The sequence below is a fragment of the Eschrichtius robustus genome, chromosome 3 (genome assembly GCF_028021215.1).
Source record: "Eschrichtius robustus isolate mEscRob2 chromosome 3, mEscRob2.pri, whole genome shotgun sequence".
In the NCBI taxonomy this organism is placed as follows: Eukaryota; Metazoa; Chordata; class Mammalia; order Artiodactyla; family Eschrichtiidae; genus Eschrichtius; species Eschrichtius robustus.
In genome coordinates this window covers 113,399,427-113,420,337 of record NC_090826.1, presented here as the reverse complement: position 1 = coordinate 113,420,337, position 20,911 = coordinate 113,399,427, and the positions used below count along the sequence as shown (strand labels likewise).

The 20,911-nt window shown below is 36.2% G+C and overlaps 1 protein-coding gene across 9 annotated transcripts in view; it reads left to right on the top strand.

Moving 5' to 3' along the window:
- Nucleotides 1–20,911, top strand: part of ASH1L (ASH1 like histone lysine methyltransferase) — a 209,302-nt gene that overhangs the window by 27,284 nt on the left and 161,107 nt on the right. The window lies entirely within an intron of this gene.

Below are 20,911 nucleotides of genomic sequence, written 5' to 3'. Positions count from 1 at the left end.
ATCTAGACCTTTTTACTTGAGACAATGTTAGAGCTTGTCTTGCACAGCTAATTTTTAAAGGGCTTTGAGATGATTGTCTTTAGTAATCTTTCTATAGTATTTTTTTAATAGTGCTAATAATGAGGTTTTGTACTGAAAGGATTTCACCTACAATACATACCTATTCTTAATATATAAGTAGTTTATATCCCACTTATATTATTTGTAGCAGAATATAGTTTGTGGTTCCTGAGGAAAGCTATCTGTATACTTACAAAACTGTTGGTAATGGGTTAGGTGTTTATTTTTCCAACAGTTACTTTAGCATAGGATGTTGACTATATTACTGCCCTCTAAATTAGTTCTTCATAAATGAAGTAAAGAGCATGAATTACAGAGTCAGAACCAAATTCAAATCCTGGCTTAATAACTGTACATAGTCAATTTGGTTTATCTTAACTGAGCTGTGGTTTCCTCATTTATAACATGGGACTATTAATGCCTGTATTAAATGGGTAAATAAAGAATTAAGTTTCAGTAGCCAAGACATACAACCCAAGTACCAATCAACAGACGATTGGCTTAAGAAGATGTGGTGTGTACGAATGTATGTATATAGATGTGTGTGTATATATATATGCATATATACATATATGCATATATATATATATATATATATATATATATATATATATATATATATATATACACACACACACACACAGGGGAATATTACTCAGCCGTAAAAAAAGAAATAAATATTGCCATTTGCAGCAACATAGATAGACCTAGAGAATGTTATACTTAGTGAAGTAAGTCAGACAGAGAAAGGCAAATATTATTTGGTATGACTTACATGTGGAATCTAAAAATAATATAAATGAATATTTATATAAAACAGAAACAGACTCATAGACATAGAAAACAAATTTATGGTTACCAAAGGGAGAGAGAGGGACAGAGGGACAAATTAGGAGTATGGGATTAACATATACAAACTACTATACATGAAATAGATAAGCAATAAGGATTTACTATATAGAGCAGGGAATTATATTCAATATCTTGTAATAATCTATAATGGAATATAATCTGAAAAAAAAAACTGAATCAGTTTGCTGTATACTTGAAATGAACACAATATTGTAAGTCAACTGTACTTCAATTTAAAAAAAGAATTAAAAAAAAAAAAGAATTAAATTTATATATAGTATTTAGCATGTGGTAGATTCTTGTGAATGTTCTTTTTACAGCCTAAGGTATTGCTTTACAAGGGATCTCTGGAAGAGTTTGGTTATCTGTGCTTGCTCTCAGCATATGATGGTCTGTGAAGAATTTTGTGTTTGTTTGGATGAGTTTTTACATAGTTCTTACCAGCTTCTCTAAAGGGTTCATGACTCCAAAAAGATTAAGCGTCAGTGGCTAAGGAGGGAAAGATACACTGTTATGAGGCATGTTGGTAGTCTAAGAAATCTTGGGAGTTTTATTTATTTTAAAGCAACCAAAACATTTCCCCCCAGTTCTTCAAAAGTAGTTGGGTTTTTGTCCATTCATTCATTCATTCATTCATTCATTCATTCATTTATGGCTGTGTTGGGTCTTCGTTGCTGTGCGCTGGCTTTCTCTAGTTGTGGTGAGCAGGGGCTACTCTTCTTGCGGTGCGTGGGCTTCTCATTGCGGTGGCTTCTCTTGTTGTGGAGCACGGGCTCTAGGCACGCAGGCTTCAGTAGTTGTGGCTCGCGGGCTTCAGTAGTTGTGGCTCACGGGCTCAGTAGTTGTGGCTCGCGGGCTTAGTTGCTCCATGACATGTGGGATCTTCCCAGACCAGGGCTTGAACCCATGTCCCCTGCATTGGCAGGCGGATTCTTAACCACTGCACCACCAAGGAAGTCCATCAGTGCTGCTTTTAAAGCAAATATTAAGCCTTAAATTTCTAGTAAAAACATAGAAATATAGATCATATATTTTATTTCTTAATTGAACTTTTCTTTCAACAATGTTCAGAGGGCAAAAACAAGACCCTCTGAAAAAATAATTTGCTATTCTGGTTAGTACTAACTCACTGTTAACTGTTGATGTAATTTTTAATGGCAAAAGTCAAGTTCAGTTTCAAAAGTGAAATTTTCCGTTTCTTGAATTATGTGACATATTGTTAAATTTATAGTAGTTTACTTACGGATTCTGTTATTTAGAGTGATTCAAATATGTCATTTATTTTTTAAAAATTTCAATCCACAGTTTAGTAACTGGCATGTTAATAACTAAAGTTTAAAGTTTAGTTTATTCTTTTGAGAAGTATTAGATGCTCTTCATGTCATATAAGTTACAGATTTTAAGGGTCCGATTTTTGTTTTTTTAAATGTATTTTCTCCTAGTTTTATTGCAATATAATTGACATACAGCACTGTTTAAGTTTAAGATGTATTTGGTTTATTTTTAATTACTTTTGAGATTTATCTTTTTGCATTACATTTTGGCAAAACTAAAAAATTTCATAACATTCAGCGTTGGCAAGAATATAGGGGAAACAACCACTCTCATGCACTGTTGCTGGAGAGTATATTGATACTGTACTTTAAAAAAAAAAAAATTTATTCATTCATTCATTCATTCATTCCACACCTGGTCTTAGTTGCAGCACGTTGGGTCTTTTTTAGTTGCGGCATGCGGACTTCTTAGTTGTGCCACGCGTGTGGGATCTAGTTCCCCGACCAGGGATTGAACCCAGGCCCCCTGCATTGGGAGCATGGTGTCTTACCCATTGGACCACCAGGGAAGTCCCGATACCATACTATTTTTATTTTTTATTTTTAAATTTTTTTATTTTTGGCTGTGTTGGGTCTTCATTGCCGCGTACCGGCTTTCTCTAGTTGCAGTGAGCAGGGGCTACTCTTTGTTGCAGTGCGTGGGCTTCTCATTGTGGTGGCTTGTCTTTGTTGTGGAGCACGGGCTCTAGGCGCGTGGGCTCCAGTAGTTATGGCACGTGGGCTCAGTAGTTGTGGCTCGCATGCTCTAGAGCGCAGGCTCAGTAGTTGTGGCACACGGGCTTAGTTGCTCCGTGGCATGTGGGATCTTCCCGGATCAGGGCTCGAACCCATGTCCCCTGCATTGGCAGGTGGATTCTTAACCACTGCGCCACCAGGGAAGTCCCAGATGCCGTACTTTTTGAGAGTAGTTTGCTTGTATCTGTCATAATTAAAAATGGACAATTCCTTGATTCCGCAGTGTCACTTCTAAGAAACTATCTTATAGAATACTTGCAAGTATATACCAAGATATATGTGTAAGATATTTATTAGAAGTATAGATTCCTGATACCTTCTTATTGGTTTTGACTCGGTATGTCTGGGTGTTTTTTAAAATATCTTTATTGAGATATAACTCACATATCATACCATCCACCCATTTAAACTGTACAATTCAGTGGGTTTTGATATATTACATTATTAATTTTTTAAAAATTGTAAAATATATTAATATAGAATTTGCCATTTTGGTCATTTTTAAGTGTAAATTCAGTGTCACTAATTCCATTCACAGTGTTGTGCAACCATCCCCACTATCTGTTTTCAAAACCTTCTCATCACCCGAAACAGAAATTCTGTAACCATTAAACAATAACTCTGTATTGCCCCTCCACTAAGCCTCTGGTAACCTATAATCTACTTTCTGTATCTATGAAATTGTCTATTCTAGGTACCTCATATAAGTGGAATCATACAATATTTGTCCTTTTGTGTCTGGCTTATTTCACTTAGCATAATGTCTTCAAGTTCATCGATGTTGTAGCATGTACCAGAACTACTTCCTTTTTATGGCTGAATAATTTTCCATTGTACGTTTATACCACTTTGTGTTTATCCATTCATCATCTGTGGGCACTTGGATTGCTTCCACATTTTGGCTATTGGAAAATACGCTGCAGTGAACATTGGTGTACAGACATCTGTTTGATTCTTGCATTCTATTCCTTTGGGTAATATACTTAGGAGTAGTATTGCTGGATTTGCTGGATCCTATGATAAGTCTATATCTTTTTGAGGAACTGCCAAACTGTTTTCCATAGCAGCTATACCATTTCATATTCCCACCAGCAATGCATGGGGGTTTCAGTTACTCCAAATCCTCATCACTGCTTTTTATTTTCTGTGTGTGTGTGTATATGTGTATGTATGTGTATTTTAAATAATAGCCATCCTAAAGGGTATGAAGTTGTATCTCACTGTGGTTTTGCTTTGCATTTCCCTGATGACTAATGGTGTTGAGCATCTTTTCTTGAGTTTATTGACTATTTGTATATCTTCCTTGGAGAAATGTCTGTTTAAATCTTTTGACTGCTTTTGAATTGTGGATTTGTTGTTGTTGTTGTTGCTGAGTTTTCAGGGTTCTAGATATAGTCTAGATATATGAGTTGCTAATATTTTTTTCCTGTTCTCTGGGTTGTCTTTTTCCTCTCTCTTGATAGTGTCCTGATGCGTAGACGTTTTAAGTTTTGATGAACTCCAATTTGTCTGTTTTTTCTTCTATTGCCAGTGCTTTGGTGTCATAGCCAAGATATCACTGCCAAATCTAACATCATGAAGATTTTCCCCTATGTTGTCTTCTACGGGTTTTACAGTCCTGGCTCTTAACGTTTAGGTCTTTGAGAGATTTTCAGGTATCCCTCTCACCCTGAACTTGCTCTCTGAATTCAGAAACTGATTAAGATAGCAAGAGATACTTTGGACATGGGAAACTGTTATATAAAAAATTTAATGTATAAGAGTATGGATATTGGACTAGCAACTATTATTTTGATTAGGTAATATACACTCCTATGATTCAGAATTTAAAAGATAAAAAAGGAAACAATGAAACATTGTTACCATCATTACCCTTCTCTCTCCTCAAATCCATTTTGGAGTCTCCTTTTAGGCAATCATGTGACAACCCCATGCTAACTATGATAACTAGCTAAGCAGAACAACCATTTCTCAACCAAAATGAAGAAAAACTGTTCTGTGTATTGAAATTGTCTTACTTGGAAAATAAATAAGAACAAGTTGTTTGGAACCAAAATTGGTGCAAAGAAGCTTCCAGGAACATAACTGCAACATCAGTGCCTTTGATATCTCCCAGAAATATATTATATATATATATACAAGCAAATGCAAGTAATCCCTCCCCCCCAGTTTAAAAATATAAATGGTACTATACTGTACACACTGTTTTGTGTCATTGTTTTTTCCACTTAAATAGTGTGTTAGCGTATCGTGGAGGATTTTCCTGTACGAAACTAAGAGAGCTTCTTTAGCCCTTTGAAATATGGGTGACGAATATTTTTTTTTCCAGTTTTTCATTTGTTTTTAGACCTTGCTTATTTTTTATTTTGCCATGCAGAAGTCTTTAGTTTTTTACTGAATTTAATTAATAAGTCTTTCCTTGTATGGCTTCTAGAATTTGACATATAACTAGAAGGGCCTTCACTCTAAGTTTATAAAAGATCTCCTTATATTTTTTAATAGGAGTTTTTTAATGTTTCATTTTTTTATTGTTATTATTTTTGGCCACGGATCTTAGTTCCGCGGCCAGGGATTGAACCCAGGTCCACAGCAGTGAAAGCTCAGGTTGTAACCACTGGACTGCTAGGGAATTCCCTAATGTTTCATTTTAAATATATAAATATTTGATCCATTTGGAGTTTATCATGATGTGTAATATGAGTTGTGGATCCAAGTTTATCTTTTTCCAAATAGCTGCAAGTTGTCTCAACCCTTTTATTAAGAAGTTTTTTTTAGTCCTCAGATTTGAGACACTACCTTTACCATACACTGAATTTCCATGTGTACTTGAGTCTGGTCTGATTTCCCACTTTGTGTCATTGGTCTCTACTTATTTGCCAGCATGATAGTTTTAATTATTATGTTTTATATCTGGTAGGGTTAATCCTTCCTTATTACTTATATTTAAGAGTGTTCCTTGCATTATTGCCTATTAGTTTATAAGCTTTATGTGATTTTTAATAAAAATAGAATTTTTTTCTAGAACTTGTCCAGTTGATTATAAAGTTCATATTTTGTTCATCTTTATCTGTGGTTGAACTTGGAACCTAATTGGTTCTCCTTCAGAAGCTCTGAATTTGCTTTGCTGGGAATTAGGCTGTGTTAGTAACACCTTTCCTGGGGGAGAGCCCCATTTTACCCCTAGGCCATGGATTGGTACGTTTACCCTCTGGGCAACTATGCCTACTTAGATCACCCTTCTTTTTTCTTTTCTTTTGGTACCCTTGGAGATTTTTCTTACTTCCTATGAGGCCACAGTGCAACAAACTTGGCATCTTATGCTGGATTGAGTTATTTTATTGTAGTAGACGGACCTTTATGCTATTTAGCCTGTCTTATGGCTAGAGTAGAAATCAACTGATTGTTTTATAAGAAATACATTCGTTATTAATTTTAAAATAGATTTTCCTGTCTCATTTTTGTCTATGGTAGAAAGGCATATTTTCTTTTAAATTTCCTGTAAAAATTTGGGTTTGGCTGTCTTGCAACTTCATGTTTGTGTCTGTGTCATTTCATAAGTTGTCAGAATGGTATAGTCATTCTTCTATTGCGGTATTTTAGGAAGCGAAAGTAGGGGTGGAAGTCATTATATTTACTTGTATTTATCACACACCAACTTAAAAGGAGAAGAGGGAGTGTTAAAATTTACAGCTGTAATTATAATTTCCCTGCCAAAAGGTAGTTTTCTGTTTAGAAAAGAAATGAGTGTTAGATTATTTAAGAAACAGTCCTTTGGAGATGTAATTTTGAGTTTCAGTGAAATGATTTTTATGGAGAATTATTAAAACCCTCAGTGAATCCAAGTATTCTAATTAAGGTCTGTTGGCCTAAGATTTTAGTAAATTATATAACTGATAGATTAATGTAGGTTCTTTAGTAAGAAAATATACAGATAATAACAGTTATCTCTGTTCTTGCTCAGTACGGTTAATTTGCCTAGCAGTCTTTCTTGTTTCACACAAATTCCAATTGTTTTGAAATGAAATGTTGAGGAAAAAAATGGGTTTGATATTACTTAGGTTTTGGCTTTTCTTTCCTTGGCATATCTGTTAAACAGCAGTAATTGTCTGCCTAAGTCAGGTTTTCTGCATATAGTAGTTCCTTTAAATTGTGCCCTATATTAGATTAGCCTGGTTTTAGATAAAATGTATATAATTTTAATTGAGATACAATTCAAATACCATAAAATTCACTCTTTTAAACTGTACAGTTGAGAGGTTTTTAGTATATTCAGTATATTAGCTACATACAGAGGTGTGCAGAGATCACCACTGTCTAATTTCAGAACATTTTCATTACCTTAAATATGTATTTTTATTTTGTCTATTACACTTTAGAAAACTAATCATAGGACCAATATTTTACTTTGTAGTTTTCACAAAGGAGGGTCAAATTTTGTATCACTTAATTTTGAACATAATCTCTTGTCTAGACTCATAACTCTAGACTTCTTTTATTTATTTATTCCTCCATAAAATATTTGAGTGCCTGTTATGTGCAGTAAATGAGTAATTATGATGTAATATGATAACTTCCATAATAGAAATACATATGGAGTGTTTATGGAATCAGAATTGTTAGGAGAAGGTGATGAGCAGGAGAATATGCATGGTAAGCTTTACAGAGGAACTCATATTTAAAATTAGATGTTGACATCTTTGTTAGAAATTGCTAGAAAGAGAAGGACTCTGGGGGCAAAGTAAATAGTAAAGGGCAAAGGCGGTTTTAGCATGTCTCCTAGATGTTTGTCAGTTGTGCTGTAAAACAAGAATTTGACAGCCCTTTAGTGTAGTTGAGTACTAAGAAAATAATAAAGAATGGAAGACAGGTGGGGAACTTATCACCTCTTCATATTGCACTCAAAAATTTAGGGAACCTCCACTTCACTTTTTGTCTACTTTTTCTTTGTATCATATCTTTGGTTGAAGTTTTTTTCTCTGATTTGACTTGCAAAGTAAGTTTTAATCTTAAAATCATAAAGTGTTGCTTTTAATGCTGTAAGATTTTATTTATCTATTTATTTATTTATTTATGGTGGAGTTGGGTCTTTGTTGCTGGGCACGGGCTTTCTCTAGTTGCGGCGAGTGGGGGCTACTCTTCCTTGCGGTGCACGGGCTTCTCATTGCGGTGGCTTCTCTTGTTGCGGAGCACGGGCTGTAGGCGTGCGGGCTCCGGCAGTTGTGGCTCACGGGCTCTAGAGCGCAGACTCAGTAGGTGCAGCGCACAGGCTTAGTTGCTCTGCGGCATGTGGGATCTTCCTGGACCGGGGCTCGAACCTGTGTCCCTTGCATTGGCAGGTGGATTCTTAACCACTGCGCCCAGGGAAGCTCAATGCTATAAGATTTTAAAGCAGAAATTGCATGACCATACCGATTTGTTCGTGGGATTTTTTCTTTGTTTTTAAATTTGTGATCCTGTTTTATATTAGTATTCCTCTTAGAAAGAGGAAATATTTTAAAGTTAAAATTGATCTTTGGGGAAGTTTTTCTGTTTGAGAAATTTAGGATTACTTGTAGTAAGTAGGAACCCTATCATTTATAACTGTAATGTTAAATATTACCAAAGTTACAGTACCTGAATTTTATTTTATAAATCTGTTAATAGTGAACTACCTTGGTCTTCATACAGTAGTGAAAGTCAAGCAGGAATAATATTGGACCAGATTGGTAGAGCTTCTTGAGGACACAGAACTGCAACAGCAGATGGCATTAGAGATCAGGTTTAAGGATGAGTTGCAAGGATTTAACTGTTAAGGGGGGAAGGGAAGTGAGGTGCATTGAGGATTCAGGGTACAGCTGGCAAATCTCAGAATGACCCTTGGGTGTTGTTGGTCTGTTTAAAGGTATATGTGTGTTTTTTTTTTTGAAACCAACTATTTCAAAATCTAGCAATTAAGAATTCTCTTCCAAGAAGAAAGGGAAACCTTTGTTGTATGCCTGATAACTCCTTCTTCCCTCCCCCAGCTAAAAGCTGGAAAAATATGAAGGTGTCATACAAGATCTATTTAATATAGCCTTTGCTTCTTCATTATAAATAAGTATCACTTTGCACCAGCAAGTGCCTAATGTTAGATGTTAAGAGAGGTATATATGATTGGGTAAAGACCTACCAGGGAAAGGGGCAATAGTTTGCATATTAACTGTGGCTTTCTTGGAACCCCTTAGTATAAATATGAGTCTTTCTCCAAGCTGGATTTATGGTGTTCCTAAAGGCTTTGGTTTCTCCAAAATCTGTTAGCTAAATTGAGGGAATACAGATCAGTAGAAGAAGGTAATGTCTCAAAGATGTCAGAAATAAAGTACTGTTAATGTGAAATAGTGATGAGAACTCACTCTTTAAACAAAACAGGTTTTGAACTGTTAAATTTGGTCTTTTTCTATTCTTTATTTTTTAACAGCCAAGTCCTGATCTGCTATGTATATTTTACCTTCATTTTTGGAAAACATTTCAAAGTCAAGTATACACGCTTGCGATAAAATTCTGCTACTATATTAGGAAGTCAGAGTTTAGGAGGTGCACAAAAGCATTTTGACAAAAATTCACAGATGGTAAATATATATACTAGAATATTTTAGCTGTTTTTGACCAAGCTACATAGAATTACTAACATCTGAGTATATATGTAAAGGCAAAAAGACGATCCTAATAACTGCAGGATTCAGTAGTAACTTTCACAGTAAAAACAGTGAAACAAGATGGAACCTGCTTCTGAACCCCACCTTTTTATTTTTTGGCAAAATTGCTGAGTGTGGTTATCTTGTAGTTCCTTGTCTAGCCCTTGATTGCATGGGTAGGAAGCTACAGAAGACTGCTGAAGAAATCACAGGTAGATACTGGAAATTACAAGCCAAAGGCAGGGGAGCTTGGTAACTTCTCTTGTTTGGTAATTATGACCGTTAGGAATTCTCAAACAAGTGGAAATTTTCCTAGGCATACTTGGTGACATTTTTTTCTTCTGTTTCAGCTTCGAAGATAAAGATGAGAAATTAGAAGAATAAATTTAAGGTTACTAAGTTCCTAAATAACAAGCAAAAAGAAAGAAGTTTCAGTATACAGTAGAGAGAGGAAGTAGGATGAGGGAGTGGAAAGAGTTAGCTCAGATGTCACCCAATTCTTTGAAATGTTTCCTGAATCCTCGCAGGCAGAGTTAGTTACTCTAACCTCTGTGCTTCCATTGCATATATTTCTCTGTTTTGAACACATATCACATATTGTAATTATTAATTTGTCTCTCTTTGACTAGTGAATGTTCCTTAAGTGTCAGGGTGACCTTTTTAGTTTTTGCATTTCATGATCAACACGGAACATGCTTTAAAAAAAGGGTTCAATAAGGGACTTCCCTGGTGGGGCAGTGGTTAAGAATCCGCCTGCCAATGGAGGGGACATGGGTTCGAGCCCTGGTCCGGGAAGATCCCACATGCCGCAAAGCTACTAAGCCCATGCACCACAACTACTGAGCCTGTGCGCTCTAGGGCCCACGTGCCGCAACTGCTGAGCCCACGTGCTGCAACTACTAAAGCCTGCACGCCTAGAGCCCGTGCTCTGCAACAAGAGAAGCCACCGCAATGAGAAGCCTGCGCACCACAACGAAGAGTAGCCCCCACTTGCTGCAACTATAGAAAGTCCGCGTGCCAACGAAGACCCAACGCGGCCAAAAAAAAAAAAAAAAAGTTCAGTAAGATTATGGACTGCGGGTTTATGTCTGTAAGCATAAAACAAATACTACCACCACCATCAAAAATACTGCCCTTAAAATATAGCTTGGGGATAAGAGAATTTGTTTGCCTAGTCCTAAGATGGTGCTTGTACACATAACTTTCGTAACTGAACTACTCATAAATATTTTCTCTTCTTTCATTTATTGAAAGTGTATGTTAAAACTTTTAGGTCTTTCAAAACAACCTATAGTTAATTTTAAGAAGTAAGTATTATTGGTAGTAATGCAATGACTTGTGGCTGTTTCATGAATTTCCTGGTAAGGCACAAATTTGGTTACTACCCTTATAATAGGTCGAACAAAAACTTTCCTTTAAGTATTTTGTCACAACACAGAGTGGTGAACTAAGTTGTCTATGTTATCTTCATTTAAAAACAACCCCACATTAGGCTCTTAGTTTAAGAAAACATTTTTAGTAGTCAAATACCTTTTGAATGCATTTAGCACATCTTAGTGACTCATCCACTTAAAAGTGATACCAGATTGTTACCAAGCAAGGGCTCTTGCGCCCACGCAGAAAGCCAAACAGCGGGTGTTTGCAGCAAAGTAAGGGTTTATTTGCAGGGCCCCAAGCAAGGAGAATGAGCAGCTCACCGACTTTCTTCTGATTGGTTGGTGATAAGGTAACAGGGTGATGTTCGGGAATCCCAACCTTCTTTTTCCAACCAGTCTGGGGTCTGTATGCTTGTGGTCAGCATGTAGTCACCATCTTCCACCTGGGTGGGGCGTCTTAGTTTCTAAAGAACAACTCAAAGATATACACCAGATTGTTATCTGTGTCCCTTCAGGAGGAACTAGGAATCCAGTGACCCTATTGCCCTAATCGTTAACTGCTTGAGCCTACTCTTTGGAACTCCTGGAAGCCTAGGGGACTTTTTCTTTCCTACAAACAAGAAACAGGGACACGGAGGTGCTTTTGTATCCAGGAAGGCTCCACAGGGTCCTGCTTGGTTTCAGTACCCCCTTTTCTTTGGTACTCCTCAGTCCTGAGGGCAACAGGGGCGGGACAAGAAAGGGAATAAAGTTTTGGATAGAGAGATTAGTCATAAACTCAGTATGAACTTGGTTTTAGGGAAACTTTGTCTCCAGATGAGCCCACGTGAAACTGTTTTATTCTTACTGCTATCTGGTTTATGTTTACCCAGTGCCTTTTTTTTTTTTCAACCAGTTTTCTTTGTGTTTAGGCTCCTTAGCTCTTATCAGTGAATTTGAGACTTGCTAAACAGAAGATGGTCACATTCTTCTTACCTGTAACTTTTGAGCTGAGTGCCATCTATGAGTGTAGTCTTTCTTATACCAACTTATGAAAAGGTCCAGAATACAAGTTCGCATTATCCCACTGGAATTCTGTTGTCTTACCTTCATACTGATTGTTTGCTTTGGAAGCTGCTTGAGCTAGAATTCTTTTGTAGTAGAGAAGAAGAGAACGGTTGGCATAGAGCCCAGCTTCTCCAGGGCAGAGGCTATTATGCAAATTCTCCCAGATCTTCACATTTCAGTAAAGCCTTCTTTTCTCCCTTTAACACACACAAAACAGACTGCTAAGGGGGCAGCCACGATCTGCCCTAAGCCTTGGAGACAAAACAAGGAAGGTGCCACTCTTCCCAAAATACCATCAATTGTAGAAGCATATGCTTCCATAAATGGAGGGGAAGAGTAGATCCCTTCTATTGCACTGTATGGCTTCTGTTATAAATGTACCAGGAAGATTAAAACTACCATAATTAGTTTCATCAGGTTCAGCCTCAATTCTTGCTTTCATTTTGTAGTAGAAACTTCTCTAATCAGTGCTGCTTCTGGCTGATTGAGCAGTTCACTTTCTTTTAAAGTGTAGCATGTTAGGGATATGTGCTTGAGTCTGTATTATGGTTTGTTTTAATGGTGTACATAATGAGGTATGGTAAATGTGAATGTTTCTCATTTCATTGTTGATCTTGCTAATGGAAAAAGTCATTATTGAAACAAATTGATAGAAGGCATAACTTCCTTAGTCCCAGAGAATTAAGCCTAAGTATCATCACGTTGATTCACTAATTCACATGCTGCTTTTTATGGTTGTCTGTTCATATCTTTATTTCATTTTAATGACTGTAAATCATTCCAGAGATGCTCACATATAGACTGCTTCATATGTGCACATTGCTAATAAATTCTGAGGTACAGCTGCATAGAAATGAATGAAGACTTTTGGGGAGACATCAGAATTAAAGGCCCTATATGATGAGATAACAAACCCGGAGCTTTTCTGAAACTTCATGAATAGGGACAAAAGGTTGAACACATGATGAAAGAGACGTTTTTTCCTGCCTGACCTCACTTTGTGAGTCTAAACCACTGAAGACATTGTTCTAAATTGCCCCTCTTTCCCAATTAGTAGATAGGGATTTGGGGGGAGAAATCCTGAGAGAAAGAGTATAGATTAATTTAGATATGTGCTATGGTGGTGATTTTACACTTTAGGAATAAACTAGGTGTAAAGAAGAATCTAAAGACTTTGTTTCCTCTGCTGTTGATACCTGGGACAGATTGGCATCTAATGTTCCTTAAATTATATTCAGTAGCAAGAAGAGCTACTCCATATTATTATTACTATTCTTTTACTATAATATTTTCTAAAGGAATTAAACTGCCTGTAGTAATATGTTTTGGTTGACTCTTGATTGTAATGGGGACAATATAATGAGCTTGATTTTGGACTTCAGTCCAGAATATAGAGTTCAAGTGCAGCACCTAATTAATGGTTTTGTAATTTAAGAAAAGCCCATAGTGGTCTGCTTTTGAAAAGAAAAATTTTGTGATTTTATATTAAAATACGTGACTTAATTATCTATATGTTAAATTTTCTTTAATAATTTATTTCGGGACTCCTCCCCCAACCCCCATTCTCAGATGTTTTGGTTCTCTCTTTGATTGTATGTCACAGACTGAACCTTTGCACATTTCTTGAAGATGTTTTCTGAATATTTTCATAAGTAGACTTAAGATTCTTGCCTTACTTATAGTTCTAATTTTTAACATAGTTTTGCAAGTAATTTATGTTCCATACAATCACTTGGGAGAAATTTGTCCATAAGCATTTTTCTTTACATTTTTTAGTGCTTGTCCTAGAGTTTGCAGTATACATTTACAACTAATCTAAGTCCACTTTAAAATAACACGGTATTGCTTCACAGATACCTTATAATAATAAAGTAACACAAATTCCTCCCTTCCCTTCCTTGTCTCTTGTATCATTACTGTCATTCATTTCAGTTATACACAAGGATATACGTACACATCATACATTATTGAATATGTTGTTGCTATTATTATTTTAAATACACTGTTTTCTGTTAGATCAATTAAGAATAAGAAAAGTAGGGAATTCCCTGGTGGTCTAGTCTAGTGGTTAGGACTCTGTGCTTCTACTGCAGGGGGCATGGGTTCAATCACTGGTGGGGGAACTAAGATCCCACAGGCCACGCGGTGTGGCCAAAAAAAAAAAAAAGAGAATAAGAAAAATAAAAGTTTTTATTTTACCTTCACTTTTTCTTCTCCAGTGGTCTTTTTTTCTTTATGTAGATCCAAGTTTCTGACCTATGTCATTTTCCTTCTCTCTAAAGAACTTCTTTTAATACCTTGCAAGACAAGTCTACTGGCAACAAATGCCCTCAATTTTTGTTTGTCAGAGAAAGTCTTTGTTTCTTCTTCACTTGTAAAGGATAATTTCACAGGTTACAGAATTCTAGGTTATTTTTTTTTCTTCCAACACTTTAAATATTTCACTCCACTCTCTTCTTGCTTGCATGGTTTCCGAGGAGAAGTTGGATGTAATTCTTAGTTTTGCTCATTTGTAGCTAAGAGGACAGTCTTTAGTCCTATGATTAGGTCTCAGTCTTTTGGTTATCCTGTACCTCTAGACTATAAACTTCACAGATACTTCTCGGTGCCCCCTCCCCTCTTAGGTAGGACAGGATAGTTGGAGTGGGCTAGAGTTGGATCATTTCCTCCCCCCAGATCAGTTAGGCTTTGTTAAATCCCAGCAGGTTAGGCTCTGGTTAATAGTTTCTCCTGAGGGCAGACCTTGTTGGGAACCGAATGGTCTGGCATATTTCAAAGTGGTTCGTTTTCTCCTCCCACAGCGGGAATTAAGAGGGGACTTTTCTCATCTTGTGAACCTCTTAGAGATCCAGGAGATAAAACTCATAAAACTGTGGGAGAATCACAATAACTGAGTCCTCTTGGAGTTTTCAACTCTCAAACTTGTCTACATTGAGCCTCCAGCAATTTGTCAGAGTTCAGGTTTCCCTACCCTAGCACTCACTCATTCCACCAGGGTTTCAGCTCATGGGTTTCTGCTCTGGTAAATGATGATTCTCTGTCAGTCACTGCAGTTTTGGGGGCAGTAGTTTGCCCTGTGACCTCACTTCTATTATGGATATAAATGGTTGATTTTTCAGTTTGTTTAACTTTTCACTTGTTGTTAGGACAGAATGGTAACCTCCAAGCTTCTCCATAAACCTGTAATCAACAAACATTGCAATAGAATTCTGTATAATTGGTTTACAAGAGGACGAAATTGTGAATTTTCATCTACATCTCAGCTTTCATTGCCTGCAGACTAGTTTCAAAATCTTCCACGTAATAATAGAATGATAGGAGGAACTTTCCAGCACATATCATGTAAAAACGAATATATAAGGCACATCACTGTTTTAGTGGGTTCCAGTAAACAAACTACTTTGAATAAGTTTTCCTGTGTTGATATTGTTATCTATAGAGTGTAACTTTAAAGCTTTCCTGTGTTCAAGTGCTCTTTTTAAACACATAATAAGGCTATCCCTTCCTGTTTCATTAAGTACCTGACAAGTTAATTTCAGAATCTCTTAGTATAGCAAGAATGACGAAAATAGCCTACTGTATTTCTGTTTACAGACTAATTCTGTAACTGAAATTCTATGCTATAATTCTCTAAACACACAACTTGAGGACATGAGCAAAACATCCTATTCTTAATTCCGAAATCATAAGTTAGGAGCTCATAAACTTCAGTATGATTCTTCTGTTATCAGTATCAAATAATAATTTAAATTATTTTTCCTTTTTTTTTAACTGATCTTCCTATTCTATACAAATTTTTTTTTCAGTCAGATTCATTCTGTTGTTATGGCGTGTGAGTTGCAGATATCTTTCGACAAACAATCAAAACAGAATTTTAATTTTATCATCCCTTGCCATCAAGCATGCATGTCTGATGTGTGAGATACAGAAGTAGCATATTTAATTATATCATTAACATCTTGTTCACAGCAGAGTGAGATATTAGGAACAAGTTTTTCAATAAAATGTTTCCTCAAAAGAACTTTGCAACTTGAGCAAATCTCAAAATTTTTTTGTCATCAACTACAGAGGATGATTGGGGGTTTGTAGAAACACTTCAAAAAGCTTGTTCAAATTTTACGCCTCATGAATCGTCTCCATAAAGACATTTTAAGGCATTTAATTTTTTTGTATGGAATGAGAATAACCCTTGTTTTAGATGTTTTGTTCTCCTTTAACATTTCCTTCTTTTTTATACTATTTCTTATTATGTCCAGATTAAAATTGAATTATAATGGATAAAGATTTTTTTTTGGAGTTTTCTCTCGTGAAATTTTGAGCTAAATTGACGTTTTGCTTTTATTTAATTTTCACACAATGTGAATAATTCCCAAATAGGAATTTTCTTGAAAGACTCAAGGATTGCTGAGAGTAAAATACTTCACTTAAAGGTTAATACGTTTAATATTATTTAGCTTAGTGTACTAAAATTTTAGGAAGATTAGAATTATGATATAGAGGACTTCCCTGGTGGTCCAGAGGTAAAGAATCTGCCTTCCAATGCAGGGGACGTGGGTTCGATCCCTGGTCGGGGAACTAAGATCGCACATGCCATGGGGCAACTAAGCCCTTGCGCCACAACTGCTGAGCTCACGCACCTCAATGAAAGATCCCATGTGCCTCAATAAAAAGAGCCCACGTGCTGCAACTAAGACCTGACGCAGATAAAAAAATAATATAATAAATAAATCATAAAAAATTATATAAATGCAGTTTTTATTATTCTGTCTTATATGATTATTTAAATTTTATTAGCATTTATTTACTTATTTAATATATTTATTTATTTTTGGCTGCGTTGGGTATTCATTGCTGCATGCAAGCTTTCTCCAGTTGTGGCGAGCGGAGGCTACTCTTCGCTGTGGTGCGTGGGCTTCTCACTGTGGTGGCTTCTCTTGTTGCAGAGTACGGGCTCTAGGTGCGTGGGCTTCAGTAGTTGTGGCTTGCAGGCTCTAGAGCGCAGGCTCAGTAGTTGTGGCACATGGGCTTAGTTGCTCCATGGCAGCATTTATTTACTTAATCTTAAGATAATGTTTATACACATCTAGATAACACACTCTTTGATATTTATATTGCCAGTCAGTTTCCTTGTTTATTTAACTATGTGATAGTTTTTATTTTAGACCATGAAATTAACAGCTTTCAGAATCATAAGTATTTCAGTACTAGTTATAGTTTTGCAGTAACACCTATACCTCAGCTTCTTTATTAAATGTTACCACATGATAACCATAAGGAAATTCTTCACTCCATGTTTCAAATAGAATGCTCACCTGTATTTGAAAGTGAAAATTCAAATAATACCATAAATCTGAGTGGCATGCCTTGTTTGTATTACTAACAATGTTAAACTAATTGGTAGTAATCTATTCTATCATGTTGATTATTCACAAGTTTTGTGATGCCAGAAATAACATGGGAATAAGCATTTGCTTATTTTATTTTTCTGGCCACGCTGCGTGGCCCTTGGCAGTGATAGCATGGAGTTCTAACCACTGGACCGCCAGCGAATTCCCAGGAATAAGTATTTGGTGGTTTGGCTTTCCTGAGACTGAAACCAAACTTGGTAAAAAATCTGCCTTCAAGTATTAATTCATAATATCTTTTATTTATTTATTTTTTGGCCACATCATGTGGCATGCAGGATCTTAGTTCCCCAACGAGGGATCAGACCCATTCTCCCTGCAGTGGAAGAGTGGATCTTAACCACTGGACTGCCAGGGAAGTCCCCATAATATCTTTTAAAAGGAGATATTTTACAACATTTTTCTACTTTTAATTTTTTTTCTGTCTCCCTGTTTGTAGCTTACCCTTTAATTAGATTCTGTGAATATATTTATAGAGGTCTCATTTATTTTCTTATTTTTCTTGTGCTTCTTGTCAGTCACTCATAATAATGGCAAAATATTGAAATCCCTATTTTTAAAATACATATATTTTCCCTTACTAGTGAGTTTGAACTTCTTTTTCTTGTTCTACTATTCAGTTCTTTGCTTTGAGTTGTCTGCCCATATATTTGCTCTTTTTGAAATATTGGAGGGGTTTTTTGTTGTTATTTTTTTTAAGGCTACATCTCAGTCTTTTCCTTTATATATTTCTTGTTACCTTTCTCCCAGAAAAATTACCCCTACCTAGAGAAGAACTAAAAATTTACCTCCAATTTATTCTAAGCCTATTCAAGGTGGGCAGTCAGGACTAGGATTCTTCAGGGTCTGTACCCTCAGTGAGCCACCCCTTAAGAAGAGCTCACAATTCGAAATGAAAAAAACAAGAAGGTTATCAAGGGACTTCCCTGATGGTGCAGTGGTTAAGAATCTGCCTGCCAATGCAGGGGACACGGGTTCGAGCCCTGGTCCGGGAAGATCCCACATGCTGTGGAGCAGCTAAGCCTGTGTGCCATAACTACTGAGCCTGCACTCTAGAGCCCGCAAGCCACAACTACTGAGACTGCATACCACAACTACTGAAGCCCGCGCACCTAGAGCCGAGCCCGTGCTCCGCAACAAGAGAAGTCACTGCAATGGAAAGCCTGCGAACTGCAACGAAGAGTAGCCCCCACTCCCTGCAACCAGAGAGAAGACCACGCATAGCAACGAAGACCCAACACAGCCACACACACACACACAAAATGTCCAGGCAGATTTTCAAAAAGAAGCCAATGAAATATATATTCTAGATGTGAAAACTATATTTTCTTGATGAAAAATGCATTCATTGACATTTAAAGACAGTGAATAATTAAGCATCCAATTTAGACACAGCTGCGGAGAGAATAGTGAACTAGAAAATAGCATTGAGAAAATTACCTAGAATGTAGCCAATCCAGAGATGTCAAATATGATAGGAAGAATAAGAGAAGAGAAAGGATGGTAATAGGAAGTCCAGTATGTTCTAGTGGAGTCCTGAATAATAATTGAGGAGATGTAATATTTGCCAGGTAATTTTCCAGAATTGATTATTCATGAAGGACGAGTTCTGAAAAGGATTAATAAAGCTATATGTACACTGAGACACATCTTAGTGAGTCTGTAGAGTTATCAAAGACAAAAAAATCCAAAAAAAATGAGAATTAGATAAAGGAATGACAGTTAAGCCAATGTTAGGCCTTTAAACATCGATTAAAGGAAAGTAGGAAATCAATTATATCTTCAAATACTGAGAGGAAATAACTGCCAGTTCATAATAGAGCTTCCTCAACACGTTTTAGCAGAATAGATTGTAGATTTAGTAAGATACTGTTTCCAGATATTTTGCTGGGAATTATAAAAACATAAAGTCACCTTCATGAAAAGGATGAAGGGTAAAAACAACAATACAAGAGCTTAGGAAACAGGAGAGACCTCTGAAGGCACCCAAGGAGACAAATAGAGGGAAAAAAATCAATTATACAAAAGTAAAATTAGAAGCAGCACATGTGAAAACAGTGAGAAAGAAGGAACAAAATGGAAATGACCAAAGTTCAAAAGGATGGGAGAAGTGTGATATATATGGGGAAAAAAAGAAAATACAACATACGCATAATTGATATCTTTAAAGAAGAAGGCAGAAATTTTTATTTAGATCAGTCTTAAAGCCATAATGTAAGAGCATTTTTCACAAATAACAGAAAATTCATGGAAACAATTATTGTATTATTAGACTTTATCGGTAAAGCTAAGAATCTCTTTGTGAGCCAGGTCAAAGGATCAAATTACTTCGTAAGGATAAAATTCAAGATGTTCTCAAACATCAAAATCCAGAACCAAAGAACAGTGGAGCAAAATCCATAATGTCCTCAAATTGGACAGTTCATCTATACCAAAATAATAGTGACAAACATTTTTGAACACTTGAAATCAGGGAATGTTTTTCTCATTCTTCAAGAAACTCTAGAAAACAACCTTTAATCTTTTTATTAGCCACAGAGGAATGGAAAGGCTAAACAAAGGGACTGCTGTTGGTTTGTTAATTAATAAACAATGTGGAAATGAGAGAGAAAATGAAGTCATTTAAGTTTATACTGATTTCTTAATATATTATAGTAGGAGTCAGTGTCATTTGAAGTTGATAAAACTGATACAGTAAAAAACTGATACAGTAAAAAGAATATGTCTAATTGGATAGTGAGGCAGCAACAGGAAGAATATGGTAATTTAATCACTGCTAATAGTAGAGTCAGCAAATATTGAAGGCTAAGTATATTATAAGTTAGTCTTTTGAACTTCTCTAGAACAGAATATACATGTTCCAGATTTTTTAGTGCAACAAAAAAATAAGCACATTCCACCTAGTTAAAAAAAAATGTTCAGGCTATGAAAGGTCAGAGTAACAAAATATGGTATAACTGATTCACTTTGCTATACAGCAGAAACTAACACAACATTGTAAATCAACTATACTGCAATAAAATTTTTTTAAAAAGTAACAAAGTATGATAGTGTACTATTAGTCTCCTAGGGTTGTCATAACAAAATATCACAGACCAGGTAGTTAAAAACAGGAAACAGAACTCACAGTTCTGGAGTCTGGAAGTCCAAGATCAATTTGCCATCAGCATTGGTTTCTGATGAGGGCTCTCTTCCTGGCTTAGAGACAGCCACTTTCTCACTGTTTCCTCCCATGGCCAAGTGTAACAAAAGAGATAGCTGAGCTCTCTCGCTCTTCTTTTAAGGACACCATTTTTATTGGAGTAGGACCCCACCTTTATGACCTCATTTAACCTTAAGTAAAGGCCTCCTTAAAGGCCCTCTCTCCAAATACAGTCACATGGGCATTAGGGCCTCTACATTTGAATTTGCGGTTATGCAGTTCAGTCCATAACAGATGGACACTCACA